Source organism: Lynx rufus, unplaced genomic scaffold (assembly GCF_022079265.1).
Source record: "Lynx rufus isolate CCGP_SWC_20201006 ecotype Redwood Valley unplaced genomic scaffold, mLynRuf1.p SCAF_12, whole genome shotgun sequence".
Lineage (NCBI taxonomy): Eukaryota > Metazoa > Chordata > Mammalia > Carnivora > Felidae > Lynx > Lynx rufus.
Window position 1 is genome coordinate 11,550,025 of NW_025814826.1, and position 24,651 is coordinate 11,574,675.

Genomic DNA, 24,651 nt, shown 5'->3' on the forward strand with positions numbered 1-24,651 from the left:
AATGGGGGTTATAATATTTATGCTCAGGGGCATTGTTGCAATTAGAAACGAGGCTTGTAAATTGCCTAGCACAGACCGCATATTCGGTAAACGATAGCCGTTACTAGTATTAAATGACGTAGGTCAGTATTCGTGAACGTAATTCAATTGTGTTGATTTCTCCGATCATCAGCCTGAACATGTAATAAACTGTGAAATATGCACTAGGTGATAACCCTGGGGCTGTTGCCTCTGGTGGAGTAACCTCTTCCTGTAACAAAGGACGATGTTTTTCTCGTTAGTGATTCTCTTATCTCTGGCTGGCTGTGAGCTGTCCTTTTTCAGTGCGATTGCTTCTGGCAAATCCTAAGGAGCAGTCCTCACTGCTTTTTCCATAACCTCGGAAGAACTATACAGGCTGTTCAGGAAAAAAAGGCAAATTGAGCTTGTTCAATCAATAACTTTAATTTTACATATAATTCTAAGTCAATGGAGTCCGATCAGATGGTTTCTAGAGGTTGTTTTTTGCCCCCTGTGGGATGAAGGGCACAAATTCAGAGACGTGATTTACTTTAAATTGATCGGATGAAGGGCACAAATTCAGAGACGTGATTTACTTTAAATTGATCATTACAACCTCTCTCGGGAGAAGTCCTAAAACAATATACGTGCCCGTCCCTCCTCCCCCTAATCTGGAGACCGGGCGTTGTTAGGAGCACTCCAAGTGCTCCTAACCATCTGTTTCATGGTTTGAAAATTATTGGTGTATGCCATTTTTCTAGGGTAGGCTCTGGACAGAGGGGAGCCCAGGTTACATGAGAGATTTCTGTGCCACTCTAGGGTAAGGAAATGGCACAGACATCACACGGATCAGCACAAGGATGGGGAGGGACTCTGAATATCGGGCTGAAATTTTCCCTTGGGGAACCATAGCCAGTCATTTGAACAAGTGTCACTCCGAGCTGGGCCTGGATTCTAGAACTTTCCTTTCCTTTTCCTCCTAGGCTTCCTCGTCATGTTTCTGGAGATGGTTCACCTCCTTGCATTGTCTTTCTGTGGGGCTCAAACCTACGTATGGTATGCTATAATTATTAAGCTTCTGGGATTTCATGCATGAAATTTCACTAGTTATTGACATGGCCAGGTACATATCCATCTGAAGGAAAACCAGCGAAAACTCTTTTCCCTTTAGAAACCACTCGTGCAATCAGAGGCTCAGAGCAATGCCTTTGGGTCTGTCCCACCCACTTTCTTGCCACCCAAACTCCTACTGTTCACGGTGACCTGTGAGTAATGGTTAAGCGACATACAGATTAGTGTATGGACGCTCGTTAGGGTACCAAGCCAAATATTGTCACATAGTTTTAGAGACAACAAGTTCTGTGGAACAAAAGAATTCCAAGCATAGGCCAATGGCCCACTTCTCCTGAACAATACGCAACACAATAAAATTCCAGCACGACGACCAATTTCGCCAGTCCCTGAATGTCTGTAACAGGCCCTAACATTTTCAATCCAGGAAAGAGGAAATGTCCTACATCAGCAAAAATAGGGGATTACGGAGGCACGTTTTACTGGACTGACTGACAAGACAAAAAATTTGCTGGGATGTTCTGGTTTAGACATATTAATATTTTCTCTCCGGTTTTCTAACCACATCTTGTATTAACTTTTGGTTTTAAGGAGGGCAATGTGAAAATGTTAAGTCTGCACTGGGCAACGGTAATACCTTGCCCAGTAATACTGAGAACCTCAGTCCTATTACAAGTTAAGACTTAACTACTAAGTGACCTTCTTGGCACCTATTTTATTATGAAGGAGCAATTTAGGTGATCGAGAAGCTAGGATTCATTGATTACATTCCTGATCTTCAGAGCCTGGCTCACGTGGGAATCTTTTACGGCCTTACGAGTGAGTATTTTGGAAAGAAACCTAACTCCCAAGAAGCTAGAAGGACAATTTATGGGTGCATTTCCTCAGAAATCCAGGGTTTTGACTGGTTTCAGACATGGCTGCCTGGAGGGCCTCATTAATGCCATCACTACTCTTCCTGTCTTCATTGCTCAGGTGGCTTTCTTCTTTTGGCCTTACTCTCTAACAGGCTACCTCTGTCTTACATGGCACTGTCTCAGAAGCTGTCATATCAACTCCGAAAAAGCCCCCCCCATCTTCCCAGATTAGATCCTCTGTATTTCCCCTCTTTCCTTTGTGCCCAGAGGATGAGAGGTACTCTCATTGGCAAGCTTGGGTCACGTGCCTCTGTGATGGCAGGGAAGGTCTCTCCTGCACAGTGTAAAGGAACGATTCCCTAAAGGAAGAGGTCGGGGCAATGAAGTTCATTTTTTTTTTTTAATAGCTTACCTTGGGATGAGAGAAGTCAGTTCTAATGTGCTACACAAAATAACTTTATTCTGCCGTTACATGACTTTTGGACACGGCGTGATGTGTGAGCATCACATGGAATGCATTAGCATGGCGAAGGAAAGTTCCGTTCAAAACCCAGTATCATGTCACTCGCTTAAAATGGTTCCCTTGTCAGTAGCCAAAACTTGACGCTGGAAGTCTGAGTTTCATTTATTTGATCGTTTCTGACCTGGAATGCTACAAGTCACACAGTTCAAATACAGATGATCTTTCTGAGCAAATGGGATGAACATAATTTTATTTCAAACGTACAAAAGGTATAAGGAAATCTCTGCTAAATATTCTAGAGAAGTAATTATGTTGTGAGTTCGTATCTCATTCAGTCGTTTCGATAAGTAGGGATTTCCTCTACTAGAGTTCCCAATAGCAAACACTAAATTGGAATGTGCTCGGTATTCCTAAAACAACAAAACCCTCAGAAAACCCAACCAAGTGATTAAGCGCATCGAAAGAAAAAGCATTTATTTACAAGCCATACATGATGAACACGAATCATCATACACCCTGAAACACTGAGTTAATTTGGAAACATCAGCCGGCCTGCACTCTAGGGGCAGTACATCGTGCTTGAGATTTTTAAAATATTCTTTACTGTTTCCTCCAAACATTTTTTGGAGTCTGAAAAAAATGCCTTGAGAAATTAAGTCTGCAAATGCTCAAAGCAGGCTCCCCAGAGTGTATGCAAGTGAGCCCACGGAAAATGTCAGGCACCGAGATCATCTGGATGGGTTGACTACCAGGTGTGGTTACCGCATTCACAAAAGGGACTCCAGGGTCCCCCGCGCCGTGGTCTAACGTGGGGCTTCCCGGCGGCAGCGGAGACCCTATGGCTTCTTCCCCCCCTCCCCACCCCCCCACGGGGTGGGAGCGGCGGTGGGGGTGTGGAAGGGGTTTGGAGGTGGGGCCAAGGAGGGAGTGGGGGAGGGGGCCGGGCTGGAAGTGGGGGTGCGGGAGGGGGCGGGAACGGGGAGGGGGTGAGGAGGGGAGGGGCGGGGCGGGGCGGGGCGCTCTTTAGGGGCGTGCACACTCCACAGGGACACGCGCTCTGGGCCGCGGCAACTCGCTCCAAGTTCCCTCCCTCGCGCTCCGCGAAGCCCGCCTGAGCCCTCCCACTCGGTGCAGACCGAACCATCGCGGCCGCCGCCGGCCGGGCCCTCCACGGCCTTGCGTCCCGGGCCGCCTCGGCTCGCGCGGGCGGCTCCGTATCCGTGGCCCCGCGGAGGCGGCGCGAGGACTCGGCGGCCCCCGCGGCCCGCGCTCGGCCCTCCGGCGGCGCCGGCGGCCCGGACCCCGTGTGTGGCGGGCCCGACCTTCCTACCCGTCGTCCCCGGGAGCTTGGCGCCCGGCCGGCGACCGCACCGCCCGGGGCCGGGGAGCGCGGCCGAGGTAAGGCCGGGCCGGGCAGGGGCTGGGGGTCGGGGCGGGGGGCCGCGCGGCGCCCCGGCTGCGGACAATGCGGGAGGCGCGCGCGGCCGGAGCGCAGCCGGGTCCGCCCCCGAGCCTCCGCGCCGCGCCCGGCTGTCCGTCCGGCCCGGTCCCGCAGCCGCGCTGGCCCGGACGGACCCCGGCCGGCGGTGTGGGCCGCGAAGGGGGGAGGCGCCCGGCTGCGCGTCCGGGCTGGGCGGGGAGGCCGGGCAGGGGCGCTGCGGAGCCGGGCGGGCTTGCGGGGCGCGAGCGGCGGGCTCCCCGAGCGCGCCTGCTGCCTGCTGCTGGGGGAGCGGGCTGGCGAGGGACCGCGTCTCCTCGCGGGGTCTGCAGCCTCCGGGGCTGAATACTTGTTGGGGTCGGGGAGGGGGGGGGGGGCGGGGGGGGGTGTGTCTGGATCTCCCGATCGCCGGCTGGGCCATTCTGGCAAGAAATGCAGATTCAGAGGCTCTGAAAGTTTGTATTTGGTTGCCCCCTCCAGCTCCACCCGTGCCTCCCTCGTCTCCACTTTCTTTGAAAGCACACAGATTCGAGAGGGAATGAAAGTATCCTTGGCTCACTCGTGCCCCCGTCACCCGGCGGAGCTCATAACTTCGCAGCACAGCGCGTTGCAGACTGTGGGGAGGCGCCGGTGCCCGCTGCCCAGCCTGGTGCCCGCCGATTGTTGTCGGAGCAGGAGCAGCGTGGTGGAAATGGCAGTGACAGTGGTGCCTCTGCGCAGGCTTGCGGGGACGGTGGCAGGGGTGACTTTGCCGTGTGCTTCAGTTACTCGGGGCAAGTGGAAGGAAAACACCTGGTGCCCGGCTTCTTAACCCTTTCAAGTTGTGACTCGTTTCGTGTGCCGCAGAAATGGACGGGCTTTCTTCGCTGCCTGAGATCCGGGCAGACTGGGTCCCCCCCCCCCCCCCCGCGGCCATGCCCTGTGCAAAATCTGGCACACATCTGTGACAACATTGCATGGCTGGCATTGTAAGGACTGCAAACTGGTCTGTTTTTGAGAAGGGGAATGTGGGAGTAGACTAAGCGTTTTTGCAATATCCATAATAAGACTTTGCTTTTCCCCATTTCCCTTGTTGGTGTCGAAGATACCTATTCAGCCTTTCCCTCCGCCCCCCCCCCCCCGCCCCAATTCACACTTAGAGTCATTCTATGGAAAATACCTGTACTAACTTGTATATATTTTGTGACATCACAACCCCTGGTCATTCAGATGAGCTATTTATTAATAAGCATAATTATTTTAACCTAAGGGCGAGGTGACGATAAGCCAGAATTCTTTGTCCGTAACATCCCCACTGATTTATCCTACGGTATTTCTGGTGTTAGTATGGATCTTACAACAGTAAAGTCACTAATTGAACAGGGAGGTGGCCGTGCTTTGTCAACCTGATAATCGGTAAAGCGCTTTGAGCAGTGCCCGAAACCCAGTGCTAGGTGAGTATCACCCTACTTTTCTTTTTTAAATTTTTGTTATCAGTCCCTGTGTTTTTCTGTACAGTTGTTTTTGGTTTTAACATGGAAGAATTTCTAAGGCATGGTCTATTTTAAGTACGTGGTTTAATTTTAGATCAGAATTGAGATCGGGTTGTTGTGTTGTTGTGACTGACGATCTGTTGCGTGTTTTCTTCTGCACAATAAGGAGATCTGTACGGGCCAGCACATAGTCCTGAACAGTCCTATCCAGGTACATTTCATAGTAAGGAGACTTAATTATCCTTAAGGGCCTAATTGAGGAGAAGCCTGGCCATTGGGAGAAACCCAGTCTGGACCCCGTTCTGAACCCCCTCGTTCTCTAGGTTGACAATAATACTTTCATTTGTACTTTTAAGAAGCATATTGGCACAACGGTTAGGTAACTCCCGCTGGGTCAAAAGGGAATAAAATACAAATGTGTGCCCTGTATATACATCACCCAGATCCTGTAATTCTTACTTGTACTTTAAATCTCTAGAGCAGCCTAATTAGCTAACAGAAGAAAAATTAAAACGACTTACTTGCCGAGTGTCTGTACCCAAACGATGACGTTTGCTACCTAGATATTTTAAAAGGTTGTCGGAAGTGTACATTCATTGTGAGGTTTTCTCCCCCTGCCCCCAGCCCTTTTAACTTTGAAATGATAGCTCTCTCTTTCCCAAACAGTTTACTTAGCTAAGCAAAGGCATGGCATTAACTCTTGGGGCCCTGCCATACCATAGCTGCTGTAGACACAGTGTGGCAGGTAGGTGGAGCTGTGGATAATGCTGGTATAGACGAGGCACATTTGTGGTCCAGGAGAATGGGACGGATTAATTTAGTAATCCCATTGTTTGCCCTCTCCCCAAAATGTACTCCCTCCACACCGATCCTGTCTAACAGCCTCCTTAGGAATAAACTCTGTAAAAAGTCTGTCCTTTGTATGTCCAACTTTTTTAGACTGTTTACTTGGCCACATTTTTCTCTCTGAAAAGCCACGGTATTCCAGGTGTTAAGACGAACGGTGCTTGTAAAAATCTTATTTGATCGACCGTACTCTTTACTCTCATTTTTTTCCGTGATAGGATAAGGTTGATTGTTCTGAGCCCAGAGGATCTCCAAGTAACCTGGACTTAAAAAAAATGTTTGTTAATTTTTAATTTTAGATCAGGGGAGGGGCAGGGGCGGGGGGGAGAGAATCTCAAGCAGGCTCCCTGACAAGGGGTTCCATCTCACGACTGTGAGATCATGACCTGAGCTGAAATCAGGAGTCTCATGCCTTAACCCTCTGACTACCCTGACACCCTATAACCCGGACCTTTTTTCAATACTTAACTTTTAAGAGAGAGAAACAAATGATAAGAAACCCAGTTACGTCATGAGTTGATTTAAGAAAACAGCTTCTCAGGGCGCCTGGGTGGCTCAGTCGGTTAAGCATCCGATTCTTGGTTTTGGCTCAGGTCATGATCCCACGGTTCATGAGTTCAAGCCCCGCACTGGGCTCAGTGCTGATGGTGCAGAGCCTGCTTGGGATTCTGCCTCCTTCTCTCTCTGTCTCTGCCCCTCCCTATCTCTCTCTCTCTCTCTCTCTCTCTCTCTCTCAAAAATGAGTAAACAAACATTAAAAAAAAATAGAGAGAGAACAACTTCTCATTTATTCTCGTTTTTACCAGTTTTCTGACTCCCGGTATGATGCAATGAGAATTGATATGCAGGACGAAGGATCTGAAGCTCTGCAAAGCCATGACTCATCCGAGAAAAAATATATCCATTCTATTTAGTACGGCACCAAGGGTAGCGAGTGAATAAGAGGACTCAGAAGAAGAAGGCTTTCTGGACTGTAATCTGAGTTGTCTCTGTGGGCCGGCTCGGGGACCGGCCTCGTTCTGGGCAGTTGACAGCGTGTTCTCTTTCTTCCAAAGCAGGATAGTTGTTACTTCCTTTCTGCTGGTGACGCAAAGTGACTGGGTGAATCACAGTGGTTTTACCCCTGGGCTGTGTGTGCCCCGGAGCCCCTGAATCTTTCCACCACACCGAGGGGGATAACCTCTGTCTTGGAGGTGCTCCCCTACATTCTTTTTGGGTCTGATACCAACAGATCTCTTCTTCATAACCAAGTGACATGCTTTGAAGTTCTTGAGCAGTGCTTAGTCATTAAGGGGTACAAGGTAGGAGACCTGAAGCTAATTTTAGTGTTTAGAGGCCACCTCTTAAGATTTGGCAATACTTTATTAAAGCCTCCTTATTTTAAGAGGGTTGAGGAGAAGGATGGCAGGTTTGACTTTCTTGAACTATGTAAAGGCCGATGCACATGGCCTAGAGGATGAAGGGGTAGTGTTAGGACTGTTTCTGGCTTTCTGGCTCAGGGGATCTGGTGAAAGTCTTAGCCTCCTTGAACCCCCACTGACTTTCTTTCCCTTGGGTTAAAGGACCTTTTTTTCATTTTGATCACTTAAAAACATCAAATGATCAAATACGTTATGGTGATGAATGAAACGTTGGATGAACACTTCTTTCAGTGTGCTCATTTTTTTCAACCTGACATTTTAGCCAGAGCCTAATTTCATGTTTCTCGCAGCCACTAAAATGGACATTGTTATAGAAATACAAAGAAGTCGTCTGGGGGAATTGTTCAGAAGAGAACACAAATTCTGCCCAAAATGTTTACCAAAGAAACTAAAGGTAGCGTTGATTCTGAAGTTTGGATGGATACGTTACAGGATCGTCCGGCCCGGAAGATTGGGGAGAAAGTAGTAAGAAATACAATTTTTCTTTGTGTGTGTGTGTCATCATCCACGCAGGTAACTGCAGATAATTAAGGTATGGGCAAAGCTTCAGAATTTCTGCAGAGTACATTTTCCTCCTGTTTTTAAGCCTGGGTTTGTTTCTAGATGATCTTTTGTAATGCAACATGAATGACCTTACGTCATGTATCTTCCTTTTCTGACACGTTAGATTTCCTCCTTCTTGTGAGAAAGGACGAATGTAATGTTTACATTTTTAACATTGAGTCTCATAAAGAGAATTACAGAAGACCACAGCATTCAAAGACATAAGACTCATTTCTTCGTTTTGTTTTGTTTTGGAAACTTTAGTAGTTAGTAGATGAAGCAAATTGCTTCCTCTTTCCAGTGTATGTTTGGTGATAAAAATAGTGACCATGTGGATGATTTAAACAATTTTAAACTGGAACTGGAGCTAAAGCTGGGGTTGAAAATTGTAAACACTTTAGAGGGAAGTTCAAAGGTGAATACTGAGCAAAAGGAAACAATATGTCACTTGGCCGACAGGTTTTCTAGAAGAATTATAAGAATTCTGTGGTATGTTTTATATATACATCCGAGCAAAATCAATGGGTTTTGAAATTATCCAGTCTAGATAAAGCTTTTATTTATTTATTTTTTTCAACGTTTATTTATTTTTGGGACAGAGAGAGACAGAGCATGAATGGGGAAGGGGCAGAGAGAGAGGGAGACACAGAATTGGAAACAGGCTCCAGGCTCTGAGCCATCAGCCCAGAGCCCGACGCGGGGCTCGAACTCACGGACCGCGAGATCGTGACCTGGCTGAAGTCGGTCGTTTAACCGACTGCGCCACCCAGGCGCCCCTAGATAAAGCTTTTAAAGATACAATTTAGAAACATATGGGAAATTTCTGAGTGGTTATCTGGGAAGGCAAAGCATTTGCTCCTCATAAGCCCCCTGGAAGTTTATTTCTTTCTTTGTTTCTTTCTCTCTCTCTCTCTCTTTTTTTTTTTTTTTTTTTTTTTGACTTTTCAGGAAGAATCACAGATACACTTCAAAATGATCATTGTCAGCATTTTTTTTTTTTGTCCCATTGGCTGGAACTTAATGAAAAGGAAGTAACTATGAGGGGCGCCCGGGTGGCTTAGTCAGTTAAGTGTCCCACTCTTGATTTCGGCTTAGGTCATAATCTCACAGTTTGTGAATTGGAGCCCTGCATTGGGCTCTGTGCTGACAGTGGGGATCTTGCCTGGGCTTCTCTCTCTGCCCCCTCCCTCAAAATAAATAAATAAACTTAAAAAAAATTGAATAGTAACTGTACACATAAATGTAGCTTAGTAATATCTTCTATTATGGTTATTATGTTAAATGGTATTTATAGAGGATCATTTGTGCACCTGCCTGGGTACTGGGGATAAGCAGTGTCCAAGGAAGACAAGGTTCCTACCTCTTTTAGGCTTTATGGCATAAGTGGAAGCAAAAGATAATAAGATAAACAAACAAATGAAAAGCCAGTTTAAAGCAGTAGTAAGTTCAGTCAGGAATGACAGTGACCATCTGAACTGGGCTGGGTGGTCTGGGAGGGCTCCAAGAAGGATGTTTGAGCTGAGCCTTAAGTGAAAAAAAAAGGCGGGGGGCAACCTCCGGAAGGTCCCTGGGGTAGAGAGGGTGGCTTGTGCAAAGGCCCTGAGGCAGACAGAACCTGCATTTGTGAAGAACGGGCACTTGCAGCAGAGGGACCAGGTCAGCAGGGCCTTGAAGGCCATGGAGGGGAGAGTTTCTGTTTATTCTAAAGTCGTGGGTGCTGCTGGAGGGTGGGACGCAAGGAGGACCAGGCTCCAGCAGCTCACGTGGCCCACCTTTTGAGAATGGGCTGTCGGGAAAGAGCGGAAATGGGGAGTCAATGAGAAAGCTGTTGTGGTGACCAGCCAGTTGGGCTGGAAGGAAAGAAAGGAGATGAGGGTTGGGGAACCTGATATTGGCACCATTTTGAATGTCTCCTAACCTAACCCACTGTTGATCTTAAGATGCATCGTTATCGTATGGCACGCTAAGAAGAGAAAACATACTACCAGTTAAACTGTGACGCACCACCCGCTGTGATATGAATCCTCATTTCAGGTATTAAAATGGGAAAACAGATGTGTCTTAGAATCGGTGAAATAGGGTACATTCTGGAGCTCACGCTGAGAGGGCCTTGCTGCTTTCTGTTTTATTTCTTTCTATTTGCGTATCAGTGATACAAACCGAATCCTGTTATTTGGAAGGACCTGGGCGGGAGGGGGGGGGTCATATATAGTGGAATCCCCTACCTCAGGATTGGAAGCTAGACAATTGCATCCGGTGGAAGCAGTCTTTCTGATACTTTGAAAACGTGTAGAGAAGGCATTCACAGATTCTTTTGCCCCCAGATGCACAACAGACTGTTAGTGTCAGAGATAAAGGAAATTGGGACGGCCCGGATTCGTCAGATTCAAGGGGAGTCACAGACGCTGTGTGCACATTCAAAACGGGGTGGCAGAGCCCTTGGGAATCACAAGCTTTATTTCTGTTACACTGGGAGCAAGGCAGGGTGAGGGCAGGGTGAGGGCTCGGTCAGGGCCATGCGGATTCGTGGCCAAACACTTAGCTGTAAGCCAGCAAGTGGTGGAGCCCGTGACCGACAGACTGAGACGAGGTTTTATAGTTGAGTTTTCCTGGGTGCGGAGATCGGCTCTGTGTGAACTTGAGCGAGTTGTGGAGGCTTCTGGAACCTCAGTTTCCTGATCTGTAAAACGGGGATAACGTATAGCATCGGATTGCCGTGAGGGTTAAGTAAGATGATGCTGCCCGATGTCTGGTGCTCCACAGAGATGAGTTGCTGTTACGTGTTACTGTCTCGTAGATTTCGTGCCTTTTTCCATCTGTCTCTTTTTTAAATGTTTATTTATTTATTTGAGAGAGAGAAAGAGAACGTGGGGCGGGGGGAGAGAGAGAGAGAGAGAGAGAGAGAGAGAGAGAGAGAGAGAGAGAATCCCAAGCAGGCTTCACCCCATCAGTGCAGAGCCGGGGCGGGGGTGGGGCGGTGTCAGACTCATGAACCATCGAGATCTTGACCTGAGCCAAAATCAAGAGTCAGACGCCGAACCGACTGAGCCACCCAGGCGCCCCCGTCCATCGCTCTTGTATGTTCTCATCACACGGGTCACAGGACGAGGGTCACGTTTCCAGAGACTCACCCTGACCGTTGAAGCTGAGGTCGCCCCTTCTCCGACCACCCTTCTTTCCCTCTTTCCCATCGTCCTGCCGCATTTTCTGCCCAGCCCTCATGCCTCGCTGAAATTGTGGGATTTGTTTACATATTGAAAATACAGTTTCCAGGGTGAGAGGGATGCTGTCCACGGAAGCTGCTGAATCTCCTGGTTGGCCGGAAACTGTGCTAGGCACCTGGCAGGCTTTCCGACCGGGGTGTGAGCTGAGGAGGTCCTTGCCTGTGGGACCTCGAAGGCCCTAAAGTCTGAGATGCCAGCTTTCAGGCACCTAGTCACTCTGTAAAAACCACAAGAGCAAACACATAGAGAAATGCACCCGCCGTAAAAACACAACCAGTGCTTGGGAAACTGTGCTGGCCATTCCAGAAGCCTGCCCTGACGTTGTGGCCACAGCCATCAGCCTCATAGACCTGCCCGGTCAGCTGCGTGGACTGTGGGCTATCTCCCCTGCTTCTGAGTTATATTCAGTTACTTGTGATGCCCCATCTCATTACAATGACTTTGGTTGGGGCATTTTCATGTTGTTTGTATTTTGCAAAAGGAAATTATTTGCATATTCTTTTCCAGGCTTTTAATCTTGCTTGTTGATTGCAGTCTTTGGGTGGAGTTTAGTGACTAATATCAAAGGACTTATTTTCAAACCTCCGTGCAGACACTCCACCGTCGTGGATGTGTGCGCATATTTATTCACATACACATACAAGCTCTTTCTTCCCTGGCTACCAGGGGGTCATCGCTTCCACAGTGGGTCAGAAACAGACTGTTGGAAACTAGGAACTCAGACGTGCTGAGAAATACCAGTGAGTCCTGACAACGCTCTGTGTCTTGACTATGCGGTCAGAACAAGGTGAAATGGGAAAGCTCATTGTCCTCTTGACTGTGAGTTGGGGATTTAAAAAATCCTTTTAATCTGTCCCCTGGCCCGTGCTCATTCCAGTGATCATTCATTGGAATGTTGTGATTTTTCAGAATCAGATGTTATTCTTCCCAATAAATTTTGTTCTTGTGTAGTGACCATGAGAGGAGAAGAGAGATCTTTGTGTCGGTTCTGAATATGGCCGCTCATGGGTGCGATTCCTCGCTTTTGCGGGCTTTGGTCCAGCCTGCAGCGCGGATCGGGTGTGTGACCACGTAAACCTTCTCCTAGTGCTTTGGTCAGCGTGGCCACCATCTTTGAAGGGATCAGCTAGCTGTCTAGCAGCTCAGGTATTTAATTTCGTGGAGATTTTATTCTTTTTTTTTAACATTTATTTATTTTTGAGACAGAGAGAGACAGAGCATGAACGGGGGAGGGTCAGAGAGAGGGAGACACAGAATCTGAAACAGGCTCCAGGCTCTGAGCTGTCAGCACAGAGCCCGACGCGGGGCTCGAACTCACGGACCGCGAGATCGTGACCTGAGCCGAAGTCGGCTGCTTAACCGACTGAGCCACCCAGGCGCCCTCGTGGAGATTTTATTCTATCTGACTCCTGTTAGCGGATTGAAATGTATAGCTCTTGTCGGGGGAGGAGTTTTCCAACCACACGCATCTGCATCTCGTGGTAAGTTGAAATACGTATCAACGTGTGTTGTTTGGAAATTGGTGTTACGTGAATATTCCACCGAAGCGATAGGAGTTGATGTGAGGCATTGAACGCGAGGCATTCAGCTGTTGAAAAGCTCTCTCTGCCCTTCGGACCTTTCCCAAAAGGTGTTTAGGTACCGCGAGTTAGCGATTGAGAGACGGCATCACCGAGACCTTGTAAGGTCAGGACACCAAGACGTGATGAGACGTGTTTATACATTTTGTGTCCGAAATACTTGAATATCTTTATTTTAATTTGGACCTTGTATTTTATCAGATGGTGTGTTTTAGTCATACAGACCTTGTGTTAGGATCCTCCTGAGAAACAGAATCGATAGGTTGCTGTCTCTGCCTCTATCCCTATCTCCGTCTCTTTTTAAGGGAGATTTATTATAAGGAAGTGGCTCGTGCGGGTATGGAGGCTGGGAAGTCCCAGATCTGTCACCTGGAGCTTGGAGACCCAGGGGAGCCCATGGTGTAAGTTCCAGTGTGAGGGGAGGGCAAGACGATGTCTCAGCTCACAGAGTCTGGCAGCGATCAGATTGTCCCTTCTCCCCTTTTGTGGTATTCAAGCCTTCCACAGACTAGATGAGGCCCACCCGCGTCGGGGGGTGGGGCGGGAAGGGCAGTCTGCTTCACTCAGTGGACAGGTTCAAGTGTTAATCTCACCCAGGAACATCCTTCCAAGCACACTCTTGCTTAACCAAGTATCTGGGCACCTGGTGGCCCAGTCAGGTTGATGGGTACACTTCTTTAGGCCTCGTGCCAGGCCACTGCCTGTTGCAGGAGAATGGAAGTGACCTCAGTGCTGCTTTTGACCTTGTCCGTCCTCTGAAGTGTCTGGGTGCCCGTGCTGAAATTGTCCGTGTGCTTTGCAGATGGGGTCCCGTGCACCCCAGCGATGCCTATGTGACATGGGGGACGCACCATCAATGAAGCAAAGGTTCATCTTTTTATTTTAGGAGGAAAAGAAAGCTTAGCAAACGTTCATCTTTTTATTTTATTTTATTTTTATTTTTATTTTAGCTTCATCCGTTTTCTTTTTTCCATCACTTTTCAGCCCCTCTATCCCGTCTTGGAATAGAAAGTCATATAAAGGGAATATGATGTCAGCAGGCATTTTTTTCCCCTTGCATTTTGATAAGTGAAGGAGCAAAACTCCTGTAAGAAACTCCCCTCTCCCAATAAAAGGGTAAATTCCTCAAACCTGACATAGCAAACATAGTCGCAAGCAAGACAACTTTTGTCTGTGCTCATAGATTTTTAATCGATTAGTCGATGCTTTGTGGTCTAATGAAATGACAGCGTAGGAATCATGAAAAGCTTGTCTTCGGAAAGGGGTGAATTCTTTCCCCTGCATCTGAGCTGACGCTGACATCAGGAATGTGCCCCGTGAGGGAGAGAGGCCTTCAGATGGATGGTTCTTGCCAGCTCATGCGTAGCATCTTAATACTGAAGTTAGGACCCTGGTCCCCTTTGACATCCTCTCTGTCCCTGAGTCTGAAATATCTCTCCTGCTTGCCCGTCTCGGCATTCTTTCTTTTTTTTAAGTGTATTTATTTTGAGAGAAGGAGAGAGAGAGCATGAGCAAGTGGGGGAGGGGCAGAGAGAGAGAGGGAGAGAGAGAATCGCAAGCAGGCTCCACACTGTCAGCATGGGCTCATCCCATGACCTTGAGATCATGACCTGAGCCGGGTCAGAGAGTAGCATGCTTAAGTGACTGAGCCCCCTGCCTGTTTGCATTCTCGGTGCATCTTCCACCTCAGTCCATTCCTTGGCCATCTTCTCCTTTCTGTTTCATGGCCCTGCCCTGAACCTTCTTCCCTTTCCTGCCTCTCTTGTACCATCTCCAAAATTAGCCGAGGTATCCGTCTATCACCTTGTTCACCTGCTCCAAGCCCGGACCGCATGCTCAAAACAAAGTCTTATTAACATGCCATTCCTGTTCTTCCCAGTGTGGCTCCCGTGTGCCTCTGGCATCTCTCTGCATTGCACCTGCTGTTTCTTCTGCCTCGGGCGCCCCTTCGCCTCCGCTCTGCTTCATGCAATCCTGGCCACCCTAAAAGGCTTCTGTCATGTCTCCTCTTTAATTATTTTCCCTGACCACATATGGTCTGAATGAAAAAGGGCAGAAGAAACAATCATGTTTTTTATGATGTTTAAATAACTTGAATGCAAGGGCATAAAGGTAGATCTCTGCCTCATGACTTATTCTTGTGAATATCTGCTTCAGCCTTAAGCTACCTGAGTGGTTTTGCATCTCAAGATTGAGGTGAATGATTTCTCAGATGCCGAAGGACTTGGCGGCTGAACTCAAGGCATTACTCTTGGTAATAATCCCGAGAGATCACGGAGAAGACGAGAGGTGCCAGGATCGAGATAAATGCCCTGGTTTTTCAGAAAGTGACAAGAGATTCCAGACCCACACTGTCCAATATGGTGGCCACCCATGACTCCTGAGCACTGGCTGTGTGGCTAGCATGACTTCAGATATCCTGCAGGTGTGATATCTCGGATTTTGCAGATTTCGTTTGAAAACAGAATGCAAAATCCCTCATTAATATTTTTCATATTACAAGTTGAAATGATATTTTGGATTGATTGAGTTGAATAAAATATGCTGTCAAAATTAATTTCATCTCCTTCTTTTTAATGTTTAATATACCTACCAAGAGGATTTGAAATGACATATATGGCTCACATCTGTGGCTTGCATTATATTTCCATGGGAGGATGCCGTTCTAGACTCTACAATTCAATTATTTTACTCCCTATCCTTGGCAGTGTTCTAAAACATAGTGTTAAGCAGATGGTTGTGTACTCGCAGGGAAGGAAAGAGTCATAACTGAAAGCAAGAATCGTTTCACGAAGAACAAATCATGCCAAGCTAACCTCATTTTTTTTTTTCATAAGGTTACTAGCCTAGAAGATCGGAATGATTCTGTAGATTTCTATTTGGCTTTCTGTAAAAACATTTGAAACATCTCCGCTGATCAGCTCGAGAGCAACATGGAGCCCATAGAATTGTGGTTGATTGCGTGGCTGTGTCTGTAGCTGGTTGAACTCGGTTCTCGGAATATCTTGTATTGATTGTGGTGTCAGGAACAGGTGGGGATGCTCTCAGGCTTCCCGTAGAGCTTGTTCCATTTGGGTGACACGAGGGAACATAAACGAAGGTCGTCTGTGAAGAGGTCAAGTTTGACCAGGTCTGAAAGGAGGCATGCCACACCAGCCACGTTCTGCCGAACGGTCTGGATCCCATTCAGCGAACACATTTATTGAGTTTATATGTGCTCACGGCGCTCCGTTGAGTGCTGAGAATAAAAATTAATAATACATCGTCCCTAACCTCAAAATTTCCTCTGGCGAGAAAGAAAACCTCCGATAAAGTCGCACACTCGCTGGTAACACATCGGTAGAGGCATGTGTGTGTAGGCACCTCACCTCGGCGGCCCCAGAGAATGGCGTAGTATTAATTGGTCTGAAACTAAAATCGTTATCCTTAACGCCTCATATCTAACATATATGGCACCTTCATTTATGAGAGGGTTTTTTTCCCTAATTGGTTTTATTTATATTCTTCCAGCTTTACTGAATTACCATTGACAAAGAAAAATCATACATAGGATATACAGCGTGAAGTTTTGGCGTATGTATGCATTATGAAATGGTGGCCACAGTTAAGCTAAGTAACACATCCACTACCTCACGGAGTTACCTTGTGTGTGTGTGTGTGTGTGTGTGTGTGTTCGCATGCGCACGTGTGTGTGGCGGGAACATTTAAGATCTACCCTCTTAGCAAATTTCAAGTAGACATCCGGGTTCACCGGGCCCATGTACTAGAGTGGGTCCTTCAAAACTGTTACTTCTCAAAGAACATTCTGGCTTTGCTCGCTAGGGACAGAAGCGCGTAATTCTGCCTTCTGGCCGGGCTTTTGGGACTTCCGTTGAAAATTATGAACCGACTGAGCTCTTAACCATCCAAGAGGCTTATTTGTTGGGGAAGATTCTTCCACGATTTACGGAGCCCCTCCGCTGCTTTGGTTTTGTCAACTTTGACATTCCACGTAGGTGGCGCTAGGCAGCATTTGGGTGGCCAGGAGTTATCTTGGATCCTTTTAGAATCATCTTCCTGACAGCGTGGCCCTCTTGTCCCTCCTGCCCTCTGTTTGGGTTGAAGACTATTCCAGAGGTGGCCGTGACATCTCCCTCTGTGTTTTGGTGGACACGTCAGTAAGTACCTGTTGCACTGCTATCAGCCGGGGTGTTCTACACTTTACACACTTGAAAATGCGTCAGAAACATGTGAGGCAAATAATTTGATCAGAAACAATAAACTGGAAGCAAAATTTAAGCTCGCCTATAGCGGCTTAGTAGGAAACTATGCGTAGTGTTTCTCTGTCTTGACCGGTTTCTGTGCTTTAATTTTCTCTAGGTTCTTAAACTACCTGGTTCCTTCCCTCTGATGACAATTTTTCTTAAAGGTATCTCACATCTTTTGTGAAAGAAGGCAGGGTTCACGGTAAAACCAGAAGAGTTTTTAATGTCATTGTTGGTCTATAAGTTGGTTGTTGAAAATCCTTTGTATTCGGAAGGTAGGAGTTACCTCCGTGACCTTGTTGAAACTTGCGTACTAAATATTTACATTGGGGCGGTCAGGTGTTTAATTCTTTATCTTTTGTGGGTGTGAAAAATATTTAGAGCTCATTTCTTTTTCCCCATCCCCAATTACAAGTTTTATGGAGTCCTGTGGCAGAAAATTTCTTCCAACTTGATTGCCTCTTGGGTAGAACATCTCAAAGGGGGGTTCGGCGATGTCTCTGGGCCACGAGCAGTGCATCCTCTGGGAGGGTGTGGTGACGGGAGCGTGAGGCAGGCGTACCCTTGGGATCCTGTGCCTTGGGGGGGGGGGGGCTGCTGGCGGTCACCTGAGGTTACCCATTTCTTCTGACAACAACACTGCTGTGTTGGTATTACTATGGTCCCACCTACAGGGACACTGGGGCCAAAAGGTAGCACCAGTGGCATCTTCAAGTCACTGGGGAGTGGAAAAGCTGGTATAGAGCATATGCTCAGTGGGCAGAAGGAGGCGTTCCCCCCCACCCCCCCCCCCAGCCTACTCTTCCCTTTCCCGGGGTCGCGTGTCTCATTTCCCTGAGGTGGCAAGGTGGAGTGAGCATTCCCACATTTGCCTTCTCGGGCAGGTGCCTCCCTGCCTGGAGCTGTTCTCAGAGCTCCTGCATTTCACCGTCCCCTGGGATGTCCCTTGTGCCAACCCTGCTTCCCCCCCAGGCTCGAGAGGGATTGTTGGTGACCCTCTGATGGGTTTTCCCGGAGCACCTTCCCACCCAGACAGGCTGTTTTAGAATTAGATAGGGTGCAACTGAGACCGACTGGGCTTTACTTAAAGATTTCTTTCAGTACCGCAAATGAAGGCGAATACCTGGCGTTCCAGAATCTTTACCTATGTATATCAAACATGAAATATAACAGCAAGTGCCGAGGCCAGTGTAAGAGGATGGGGGGGGGGGTTGGGATATCCCAATGGCCGTCCCCCGACCCGCACGTCTCGTCGGATGGAGATGGGCTACTCTCCTGTCCAGACGCCCAGCCCGGCACATTTCTGGGCTCAGCACACAGTAGTTGACTATACTCGAAAAGCCTCTGTGGGGTGGAGGGATTAGTGACTGCATGCTCTGCCGGTTGCCCAGCCAAGACCCACGGGGGAAAGTGACACGGAGGCGGGTTTCAACTTAATGAAGGTCACAGCTGACCCAGATCGGAGTGGGCTGCCGTATAAAGTGGACTTTCCGTTGTTGGGATGGGGAAGTGGGGGTTCGGAGGGAGCTGGGCAGTGGGCTTTCTGTCCCCTGCGCTGAGACCCAGGTTGTTTTCATCCTGACTTCCCAGCTTCACCCACAACCCCCATGGCTGTCGCCATTTCTAGCGGCATCTTTTTGACTTCTCATTTTGGGTCTATTTCATGATGCCTCGCAAGCTGAATCTGCTCCACGGTAGACTTAACAGAATCTATTCAGGGCACTCTCTCAGGGGCACGGTGTTGGAAAATAAGGTCACATCTCTCTTTAACACCAAAGTAAACTGATAACTGCTTGTAAGCAGAGTAGGAGAGGGGCAAAGCGGCTGGCCTTCAGTTTGGGGCATCTGTCACCGTGCTGGAAACGAGACTGGAGCTTGTGTCTCCTGGGATCAGGGATTTTCTGTGCATCAAGATCCCGGCAGCCGCGGGTGCAGAGTTCTCTTGCCTTCCAATCTCTCTGGCTTGGCAAGTGCCCAAGCAAAACGGGAACTACTGGGGCTGACTTGGCGAAACAGCTCTTCCTCGAAAGGGCCTTCAAGACTGCCTGATCCAGTGATCCACACTGTCGACCCAGTAAGAACTGTAGTGTCCTGGGCTACCTTCTTCGGGTAGGAATTGGGGGGCACTGCGGAGTTTGCTGGTGACAGTGATGCACACAGGTGGCTGTGGGAGCCCCGGATCTGGGTCAGTGACTCCAAAACAGCAGACTTACCTAGAGGGTTAAATACAGATTGCCAGTCGGCTCCCAGAGTTTCTGATTAACAAGGTCCAGGGAGGACCTGAGAGTTTGCATTTCTAACAGGTTCCCTGTGGATGCCGAACTGCCGATCGGGGTGAAACCCTCATTTTAGGGGTGCATGGTGCTACCCTGAGAGCCCCCAGGCACAGTAAACTTTGCAGGATCCTGGGCAGGAGGGAGGGAGGGAGGCTCACGGAAGGTGGATGTCTTGTGGGAAAATGCCGCGAGGGCGGAGTTACAGACGTTCTCCCGACAAAGATCTGCCTTATCACAGGCTTTCATTTCTCATCAAGAATCTGAAACAAAGCTCATAATTTTTAATGTAACACTTCTGCTTAATAAGCTGTGCGTATGTATGTTTTCCCCTAACCATTCTGCTTTCGTCTTTAGTCTGTGTGGATACTCACATTTAAAATATCAGTTGAGGGGCGCCTGGGTGGCGCAGTCGGTTAAGCGTCCGACTTCAGCCAGGTCACGATCTCGCGGTCCGTGAGTTCGAGCCCCGCGTCGGGCTCTGGGCTGATGGCTCAGAGCCTGGAGCCTGTTTCCGGTTCTGTGTCTCCCTCTCTCTCTGCCCCTCCCCCGTTCATGCTCTGTCTCTCTCTGTCCCAAAAATAAATAAAAACGAAAATAAAATAAAATAAAATAAAATATCAGTTGAGGGGTTGCCTGGGTGGCTCAGTCCGTTAAGCGTCTGACTCTTGATTTTGGTTCTGATCACAATCTCAGGGTTGTGAGATCAAGCCCCGCATCAGGCTTTGCGCTGGGTATGGAACCTGCTGGAGATTCTGTCTCTCTTCCTTCTACCATTCATGCTCTCTCTCTTTCTAAAAAAAAAAAGAAAAAAGAAAAAAGAAAAAGAAAAAATTATCAGTTGAGTTATGATTTGCTTTTCAGAGTACCGTTTATTCAACATTTTTAGACACTTGGGAGCAAGACTATGATAAAACTGTGTATTATTTTAAAATAAAAATAATGGAAATCTGGAACATATTCAGCTTTCATAAAATATTTTTAAACGTAGTGATTCTGAGGTGTTTTCATTAACATAAAAACTTTGAGCCACAAAAGTGTACTTACTTCCTTAGGTTTAAAAAAATGTTTTTATGACAAAAAAAAAGGCACCTGGATGGCCCAGTCAGTTAAGCATGTGACTCTTGATTTCGGCTTGGGTCGTGATCTCATGAAATTGAGCCCTGCTTTGGCCTCTGTGTTGACAGCATGGACCCTGCTTGGGATTCTCTCTCTCTCTCTCTCTCTCTCCCTCCCCCCTGCCCCCTCCCCTGTTTATGCGTGTGTGTACGTGCACTCTCTTTTTCAAAATAAATAAATTCAAAAAAATAAAAATAAAAAATTTTTTTACAAAATGGTATCCTTTTCTTGGGAGTGTTGTTTTTTTTTTTTTAGCTGATAAATTTGATGTTCTTTATTTTGAAACAGCTAGGCTCTTTTTGTTTTAGGGTACATAAAATTTACACTCTTGGAATAATTTTTCTTATTTCAATAAAAATTAATGTAGATATTATTAACTTGATTAAATTTGGAGGAATATAGTAAAGGTGATTTCTAAATTTACTCTTGGGTCCATAGGTAAAAATGCCTTTCATGAACTGAAACATGTCTTTAAAGAGTTACAAGGATTTAAAGTAATGAAATGTGTATTCTATAATTCAAAGAAGTCCTATTTGGAAACAAGTGTAACTCAATATCGAACTATTCCTTATCATATCATTTGACTCATTCTATTTTTACGGCGTAATTATATAGTCGACCCATTTAATCTGAATACCTCACAAAACAGAAACTAGGGTATCTTTTAAACCATTTTAGAATCTGAGAAATCCGATGTCTCTTTGGTGAGTGTGGCCAGAGGGAGCCAGAACATGTATCCTCTGTGGCTCTTTGATGATTTTTTTTTTTTTTTTTATCTATGAAACGGATACTTTTAGATAAATGGGTATACGGAGCAAAAGGAAGCCTAGGAGTTGAAGTGAAATCTGTATTCTCTATCATTACATAAGAAGTGACCATGAAACTTGGTGGCTCAAAAAATGATGTGTCTCATCCTCCCATTTCTGTGGGGGTCTGGGGTGTCTTGGGAAATTGCAGTCAGCGTGTTGCTGGGGCTGTGGCCACTGGGAGCCTGGACGGGGCCTGGAGGAGCTACATCCAGGGGGGCTCAGCTGGGTGCCTGGTGCATTGATGCTGGCTGGCTCTTGGTTGGGTGGGTGGACCTCAGTTCCTCCCCACCCGGGGCCTTTCCTACCCCTGTTTGAACTGTTTCGGTCACAGGTCCAATTCTTGGCCAGGAAGACTGGCTCCCCCCCCTCCCCAACTCTCCGTAGTCCCCAGGTTTTTGCCGAGGTGCTCCTTTGCTTCAGGAAGTGCTCTAGGGAGACACCTGCAATGTTCATTGCTTCCAGGCGCGGTGATCGGCATGTGCTAGCCTAAAAGGGAACGTGCCCGGCGAAGTTTTCCTGAGGAAGGTCATCCCCGAGCTGAGTCACATCTACCTCCCTAAGGTAGGTGTTGCGTAGGTGAAGGGATGGGTTGGGGGTGGGGGGCTGGGGGGAGAAATTCAGGAGGGAAATTGCAGCCAGATGCTCCAGACCAAGTCAGGGAACTGAAGCGTGAAACGGCACGGGCCAGTCGGGCATGCTCCAAGCAATTGAGTTTTGCAACGTAAGCTGAAATGTTTGGGTTGGGGAGGTCGGAGGGATGGAGAAGCCCCGTGTGCCCAGGTAGTGACGTTTGGACTAGCTTCCGAACCGTGCAGCGTGGGCACGTGGTCACGGTACCTGTGCTGCACAGTTTCTCGTTCCTTCCTTCAGCAAAGACTTGAGCACCTGTGAGGTTTGAGGCGTGGCACGGCTCCAATTCTGAAAGGTGGAGATGTCTCCATTGTATAGAGGAGAGCCTCGTTGAGGGAGATGAATTGACTTGCCAAGGTCATGTAGCCCGTGACTCGGGGGCTCCGAGTGTCTGTCCGCATCTGTGTGAAAACCTGAAGGTACAGATGAGATGCAAACTGGTTTTTTTGTAAGAATCACCTGAGACACATATTTACAGTAAAGATTTCAAGGCCTCGCCTTAGGCTTATTTATTTCTGGGGGAGGGGCCTCGGGTGATGCTTGGCTATTGGTGAAGTCGAGAACCTGGCTTTGCTTTGGGCTTGAACTTTGCACAGTGTGGGTAGGGAAATCGGGAGAGATGTAATTATTGATATGGCTAATTTTAAGTCTACTCTCTTGTTACTTGTGTTCTGTTTATTTGATGGGTTTGTCCTTTCGTTCTGCCTAAGTTTGGATTTATCAAGCATTTTTTATTAAACATCTTTTTTAATGTTTATTTATTTTTGAGACAGAGGGAGACAGAGCATGAGCAGAGGTGGGAAGAGAGAGAGAGGGGAGGCACAGAATCCAAAGCAGGCTCAGGCTCTGAGCTGTCAGCACAGAGCCCGACGCGGGGCTCGAACTCACGGACCGTGAGATCATGACCTGAGCCGAAGTCGGACGCCCAACCGACTGAGCCACTCAGGCGCCCCTATCAAGTATTTTTTAGTATGCCATTTTATCTCCTTGGCTTTTTAGCCAAGGTTTGTTTTTATTTTTTACTGGTTGTTCTAAGGATCCATCTATTTAATATTGAATTCGTATTACAACTTTCAGTTTAATCTGAGAACCTTACGACAATACATTTCCATTTACCCTCTGCTGATCTGTTGTTATATATTTTGCTTCTACCTAAGTTATCAACCTCACAAGACAATAGTATGTTTTGCTTTGTAGCCAATTATCTTTTTTAAAAAAGGTAAAAAAAAGAAAAAAGAAAAACCTTTAAAATATTTATACACACTTTTACCATGCCTACACTCTTTACTCCTTCTTGTAGATCGGAGTTCTTCTGTATGGTGTCATTTGCCTTCAACCCGAAGAACTTCCTGCATCATTTCCTGTAATGTGGATCTGCTCGTGACAAATTCTGGCTTCTATTTCTCCTAATGAGAAACTGGCCGTCATTAATATCTTTGTATGTAATGTGTTTGTTCCCTCTTGCGATTGATTTATTTGTTTGTTTGTTTATTATACCTTTGCTTTTTATGTTTAGCTTTCAGAAATTAGACCGTGATATGTCTAGGTATGGTTTTCTTTGTATTTTTCTGCTTTGGATTCATTGAGCATCTCGAGTTAGCGGTTTGATGTTTTTCACATTTGGTACATTTCATTCACATTCCTTTAAAATATTTTAAATACCATCACTCTCTCTCCTCTACTCATATTTTGGATTATTTGATATTATTTCTCAAGTCATTGCTACTTAGTTCATTTTTTTCTTTCTCTTTTTCTCTGTTTAATTTGGAAAATGTAAGATTACTGACTTGTTCTTTTGAAATGTCCAGTTAGCAGACCCATCCAATAAACGTCTTTTTTTTCCAGATTTTCACTTTGTTAATTTTTTCTTTTTAATCTCAGTATTATTAATATACCATGTTCTATTAGTTTCAGGTGTAGAATATAGTGATTCACAATTCTATACATTACTCAGTGCTCATCATAAGTGTACCATTTAATCCCCATCACCTATTTAACCCATCCCTCCTCCCTCTTCCCCTCTGATAACCATCAGTTTGTTTTCTGTATTTAAAAGTCTGTTTCTTGGTGTGTTTCTCACTTTTTTTTCTTTGCTCATTTGTTTTGTTTCTGAAAGCCCACATACAAATGAAATCGTATGGTATTTGTGTTTCTCTGACTGATTTATTTCAATTAGCGCAGTACCCTCTAGATTCATCCATGTTGTTGCAGATGGCAAGATTGTACTCTTTTTTTATGGCTGAATAATATTCCTTTGTGTGTGTGTGTGTGTGTGTGTATATATAAAACACATCTTCTTTATCCAAATTCGTCTATTGACGGACACTTGTGCTGTTTCCATAGTTTGCCTATTATAAATAATGCTGCTGTAAGCATAGGGGTGCACGTATCACTTTGAATTAAAAATTTTTTGTGTACCTTTTGGGTAAATACCCAGTAGTGCCGTGAACGGGTGGTAGAGTAGTTCCATTTGCAATTTTTGAGGAAACTCCGTATCGTTTTCCAGAGTAGCTGCACCAGTTTGCGTCCCCCCCGGCAGTGCAGGAGGGTTCCTTTTTTTTTTCCCATATCCTTGACAACACGTGTTGTTCCTTGTGTTGTTGATTTTAGTCATTCTGACAGGTGTGAGGCGATATCTCATTATAGTTGCGATTTGTGTTT

The 24,651-nt window shown here is 46.8% G+C and overlaps 1 long non-coding RNA gene across 3 annotated transcripts in view; it reads left to right on the forward strand.

Annotated features, from left to right (window-relative positions):
- Positions 1-3,691: 3,691 nt before the first annotated feature.
- The window catches only part of LOC124507665 (uncharacterized), a 142,013-nt gene continuing 121,053 nt past the window's right edge, over positions 3,692-24,651 (forward strand). The window contains exons 1-2 of one of the 3 annotated variants that reach the window (XR_006961082.1): positions 3,692-3,789; positions 21,823-21,921. This is a non-coding gene — a long non-coding RNA (uncharacterized LOC124507665). Of the gene's footprint in view, positions 3,790-20,880; positions 21,922-24,651 lie in introns of those variants that run through there. The other 2 variants (XR_006961083.1, XR_006961081.1) reach the window with 2 other exon arrangements.